The 6,000-nt window shown below is 38.7% G+C and overlaps 1 long non-coding RNA gene across 1 annotated transcript in view; it reads right to left on the bottom strand.

Moving 5' to 3' along the window:
* Window positions 1-2,395: 2,395 nt before the first annotated feature.
* LOC135447227 (uncharacterized) overlaps window positions 2,396-6,000 on the bottom strand; it is a 42,851-nt gene continuing 39,246 nt past the window's right edge. Inside the window, exons 2-3 of the long non-coding RNA XR_010440024.1 lie at window positions 2,676-2,827; window positions 2,396-2,495 (exon numbers count right to left, since the gene is read on the bottom strand). This is a non-coding gene — a long non-coding RNA (uncharacterized LOC135447227). The remainder of the gene's footprint in view (window positions 2,496-2,675; window positions 2,828-6,000) is intronic.

Here is a 6,000-nt window from a genome sequence, read left to right as displayed (position 1 = left end):
TATAAATAAAGATATATATATATATACACTTCAGCAAGAAGGTCAGTGTCGAGGAAGCTGCCAGCTACAAGCTACAGGACGGACCTCATCAAAGTTCATTCACTTTGGAGAAGGGTGTAAAACAGGAGGACAGTAACACAGTTATATCATACCCTCACCATGTCAAAATGTGCCAGTATACAATGAACACTGTTACAGGTCTGACCTGAACAGAGAAGTGGAGCAATTAGTGAGAAATTCGTTTCACCAGATGACTGGAAAGACCTTTCACTTCTCAAAGCAAGCACACTTTTTAGGTCACTGATGCTCAGCTAATTAGAGCCATTTCCTGCTCTTCCAGAATTATCCATATTAAAAGAAAGTGGTTAGAAAAAGAAGATTTCGTGCATATATTAGTTTCAGTCTCTCAGTGTAAATTCGTCCCACATTTAAATGGCCCTCTAAAAACCTGGGAAAGTGTGGAATACTGGTAATAAATCTGCAGAGGTCTGTCCTAGATACTCTACATGTGCTAACTCACTGTTTGCACACAGGGGCTTTGGCAGCTCCTGGTGAATTTCCCAAGACTGGATGTCCAAGAGCTCAGATAAGATCCCAGACAAATGGCCACTGTCATTTGTGCCATGAGTGTGACACATCCTGCATTCACTGCAGGACCAGGCTGCACCAAAAACTTCCACTTCCTATAGGCTGAAATTTTCAGCTTCCTCCACAAGGGCAATGTGTGGTGCATTTGGACACTGACACAGTGACTTCTTTGCACGTGAACCCAAGGTTTTGCCCACAACTTCTCAAAGGGAAATACAAACACTTTCTGCATAACATATGGTTCTCAGCCCCTTGCCCTCTCCTAACTCCAAGCCCTCTCCAGCTCAGGTCACATTGTGGACATAGCCATGGTCACTGATGGACATAGCCATGTTTTTACCATCCCTGAAAAGATGCTCTCATAGCATAAAAGAATGGTTTGGGTTGGAAAGCACCTTAAACATCTAGTTCCAAGGCCCTTCCATGGGTAAGGACAATTTCCACTAGACAAGGTTGCTAAAAGCCTTGTTTTCCTGTATTTACATCTTGGTGTCATGGGATGTCTTCAGTTCCAACAGAAGAAAAGTCTTCATCCTTCTTTCTATCAAAAAGGTAAGACATCCTGGGTATATCAGATTCCATAGCCTCAGTCTAAAATTTTATAATGCCCTTGCCCTTGTGTTTTGCTCAGGCTTTTCCCAGCAGTTCTTCTCTTTTTCTATTACCCACTGATGACTCTCTCCAGATTGACACTCTACTACTTTTTGAGGTCTTCCAGTTTCTCTCCTGAACAGCTTTTGCCTCAGCCTCCAGCACAACTGTCAGAGCAAACTGGCTCCAACAGCACTGGATGTCTGGGTTCCAGCACTCTTTTCTTCTCAGATCCATCATCACAGAGCAATCTTTTCAAGTTATTATTTCAAGTCTGAAGAAGAAGGTTCTATTCAGGTCAGTTCCACCAACTTTGGTTTAGTGTTTTTCTCTGTAAAGGGACTCAGGGTGCAGAAGTCAATGGTGGTGAAACTGTAAACTGTGTGTCAACTTCTCTTTGCTGTCTTGCCAGACAGTCCACATCTCACACGGATTCCTAAACTAGTGAGCTTATTGTCTCTGATTAATACAACTACTCTGCCTTCCTCATTGATAAACTGAGATGTTTTTCCATGGAAATGACTACTAGAACAAGTTTTAAGACAACAGGTGTCACTGCTCAGGATGAAAAAATAAATGCACATGAAAAAGAGATTTCTCTGCAGAGTCCTTGCGACTGGGACTCCATAAGTGATTTACACACTTTGGGTCTTCTGGATGGGAGTTTGGGCTATATCCAAATCCAGCTGAAGCCAGCCTGGCCTGCCAAAGACACTGTGCTATTTTCAGCTGGTTGCTTAACTTTTCCAAGATCAAATTAGATCTGGAAAGCAGCTGATTCGTCGTGTGATAGAGTAACTAAAGAAGAATCAAGGATGTTCTGAACAGCCTGGAGGGACTTGGAGCCTTTTCCCCACAACTACACTACATATAATTCTGAAAATATTTAGACCAAAATAGTCTAGACCTTTCCTCAGAAACAACCTAAATGATACAATTATTCTTTATCTTTGATTTAATCAATTGGACAATGAATAATAAAACTGTCAGCTAAGTTTGATACAATTATAGGGAATTATTTTTTCATTCTTCTCAGATCTAGTGTTCTTTTAGTGTAAATTACCTGGTCTCAAGTTTCATTAAAAATTACTGGAACAGGACAGCAGAACTAAAATCTCTATATTCAACTTTACTAGTTTTATAGAACTCTTTTAAAGTTTGAATTTAGTTAGCTTGTAGGCTGTACAAGCCGATCTAAAAATAAGCTTGCTTCAGAATCTTTCTTCATGTTCAGGCCTATTCTTCAGCCTCGGTGAAAACCTTGGATGTATGAGAAACTTGCACTCAGCTCTCCCATATATCTTCTTTACAAGGATCTGTAATTAAGAGGAAGGGAAACAGCTTTACATGCTTACCTTTGAAACAAGACATTGCAACATTTAAGGGACAACAGATAAAAAAACATGCCTCCAAGTAAAATTACAAACAAAGCAAGAATTATTTAATGCCTGGGGGTTATTTCAGTTTCCTTCTAAAAGAGGAATTTTGTATTGTACTTGTGGTATGGATGGCTGCACGTGGCCATTAGGTGTTACCGCAGGCTCCAGGCTGACTTCCAAAATACACCTCATCTGGGTGAAAAGCGTGTGCTGATTTATCAGCTCCAAAGCCAGCTGGAACGGAGGGAGCTTGGTTTTTGATGATGTTCCTGCAAGCAGAAGGTAAGGGTCACTGGCTAACCACTGACATAGAAAAGATACTGTAATGGCTTGTTGCACAGCCCACAAAACAGGTACCTCATTCGCACCAAGCACAGGAACAGTGAAGGTGTGTCCTGCTGACACTCTGTCCTTCAAAGGAATAAATTCCTACATGTTGTCTCCCCCTCCCAACTTGTTACTGCCTCACAGAATCCCCATTCCTGCCAGCATCAGGTTTTCAAGCCTATAGCTGTGATCTAAGCAAGTTTTTATTCCCTCAGCTGAAGGCACGGATGGCAAAAGAGGCCTCAAACATTAAATTTTCACCAGAGTTCAGGCAGAAGCAGCAAGATTGTGAAGCCAAATTTCCCCAAGAATTGCAAAACTGGTAATTATAAAAGAAAATGAGGATGAATCTTTTTCATGTTTTAATGTTTTAATATAAAAATTATTTTAATGGAAACGTTTTCACAAAGGTAGGGGACCAAAGGGAACTGAACAAGGGAAAGCAGTGAGAGAATTGCATAAAAGAAATCAGATTATTTTTTAAAAGTCTGCTGATAGTTGCATTCTTTCAGATGATGACTTCCATTCTTTTTCCAAAAACAGCCTTGAATCTGAATAAAACTTTTATGTCATATTTGGACCAGTCTCACTTAACACGAAAGAAAAAAAAAAGTCTGAAAACAAGAGATACCGATCTATTTTGTGCATTCAAACACTGGGATAATAGGATGAAGATAACACGACGATTGATGTATACCAAAATAAATGTGTAATATCAACAGTGAATATAAATATATAAGATCCTTACATTGTTTTGAGCAATGGTGAAATTCAGTCTTTCCAAGGTGTAAAGTTATGGGGCTGTGTACAGAGATTTCCTCAAACCCCTGGAGTTTCCTGCATGCATCACAAGTACTACTGGTTAGTGGCAGCTTGTATAAACGCCTTCTTTCTAAGATCTGACTGCAGATTTTGTAAATTGTATAAGCATTTCAAAGACAACAGAAGGAAGAGTGTTTAATTTTCTCTTAAACAAATATGTGCTGCCCTTGAGAGGGAGTTTGCGTAGTGCACAGCACAAGGCACGTTGCATAAGAAGACACAGCTTTACAGCAATTACTAGAACACAAACAAATTGCTTTTTAAAATGAAAAACACAGACAGGCTTACTTTAACTGAAGTTGGAATTGCTTGTCCAAAACCTCCCAGTTTACAAACTATGCAACACAATTGTAACAGCATGGACTTGGCTGGTGTACAGGTTTCCAAACAAACTGTGAATTTATTTATTGAGATTATTGCATTTTGATTATTAAGTCATTTCCTACAAGACTCAATCAACATTCAAGTCTACACTTAAGGCCCCCTGTTGTTAATTATACAGGAAGGATGAATCTTATAGGTTGGACTTACTTAAACCAGTTGTACCATCTAGTAGATATTAGTTTGGAAAGGATTTATATGCCCAAATTAATTTCTCACATTTACTACAAAAACCACTGGGCTGATGATAACTGTTTTTTAATGAAATTAAACAATAAATATAACTGTACACTCTTGATCTAGACAGGAAACTTTTATTCAAAGTAAGGGAAGAGACAGAAGTAGAATTTCAGAGCTCCTGTCGATTTTCATGTATGCCACAACAGGAAAACATACTAAAGAAAATTTTTCTTGACACTGATTAACTTGCCTTGCACTTGCTTAATTAAATCCTAAACACTTCTGGGTCCTTTTCCCAGTTCTTTCTAAGTAAAACTAAACAGGCAACTCCAAATCAAACAATAACTGATTAATCAATGGATATTTTCATGTGCACAGAAATAAAACAGTTGTTAGTTTTGAAAAAAGTAGTCATGGGAACAATTCAGAGAAATAGTGGCAAACAATAAATTTTGCTCAATCTCAAAAAATGCAGATATCATTTAGACACTAAGGGCATACACTTGCACTAAGTATATGTTAAGATAATCAGGCTATTTTTTCTAAAACAGGATTGGAAATTTTGCTTTTTCTTTTTTTGATGTAATTATTAATTATTACTTACAACCTGTATCACATTAGCCCCCTCTGTCTACTCTTACACAGAACTGTTTAAATCAATTCAGAGGTGAAGATTTTCCTAAGAATCACATGAAGAATCTTCTCAATTTCACAGGAATTCACATTCCAAATTCTGATTTTCCACCAGCTTAACCTTAGGGCATTTTCTTTACAGAAGAAGGAAGTCCTTAAGTCTTATATTCCACACTAGAAAAAAGGCAAATCAGCTTTGCTCAGAAAATGTGGTTCAAGTTGTATATTGTGTTGGATGCCTGCCTGAGCAGTTGTGGGATAATCCCTCAGTGGGATAATCAGGAAGGAGAAGAGCCAGAGGTAGGTCAGGTGGGAAGAACAGCAGTAAATTATTAAAGGAAGCAAAGCAAATCGGACACAATGCTCTTCTGTAGGAAGGGAAAGGGAAGAAGTTGGTTTTGATCATGTAATAATGAATTTTTATGCACTCCAAGGCAAACGTTAATGGTGAAACCTGCAAAGGACAATTCAGGCCTGCTGAAGAAGCATGAAGAGAAGTGCTGGCTTCTTGTCATCCTCAAAACAACCACACTGGGCTCAGCCCCAGTGGCCATTTACAGCAGAATCAGTAAAAAGGTATAAATTGTCATCTTGTCACAATACTGCCAGCCCCTCAGTTAATGAAAGTGTAAACAACAGGAGGTCCCTAAATGTTGCTAACGACAGCATCTATGTTCTGCTTTTCAAAAAGGTGATGTTCATTACTGCTGTTGATGTGGGGATGGAGTTGGAAAACACTGGGCACTCACAAACATGAGAAAAGTTGGGCAAGAAGAGAAAGAGAAATCATTTGTGACTGCCTAAGTTTTATACTAGCTCTGTCATCTGCACAGTGTAGGGCAACTTCAATGGTTCATATGTTGGTTCAATAATACAGAGAAAAATCTAACTTTTTTTATTCCCAAGTGCAGAAAAAATTAGAAACAGGGCTCCATTTCATGTAAACAAGATAATTTGCTCTTTCCCTTCTGTCCATGTATTTTATGCAGCGATGTACTCTATTACCATTTAAATAATAATCAAACATCACCAATTTCCCCTCACCCCAAGAAACAGAACCAGACAAGTCTGGTGACAAATTAGTTTGCATCATCTGGCC

This window comes from Zonotrichia leucophrys, chromosome 4, assembly GCF_028769735.1.
Source record: "Zonotrichia leucophrys gambelii isolate GWCS_2022_RI chromosome 4, RI_Zleu_2.0, whole genome shotgun sequence".
Taxonomy (NCBI): domain Eukaryota; kingdom Metazoa; phylum Chordata; class Aves; order Passeriformes; family Passerellidae; genus Zonotrichia; species Zonotrichia leucophrys.
This window is presented reverse-complemented; position numbering and strand designations above follow the sequence as displayed.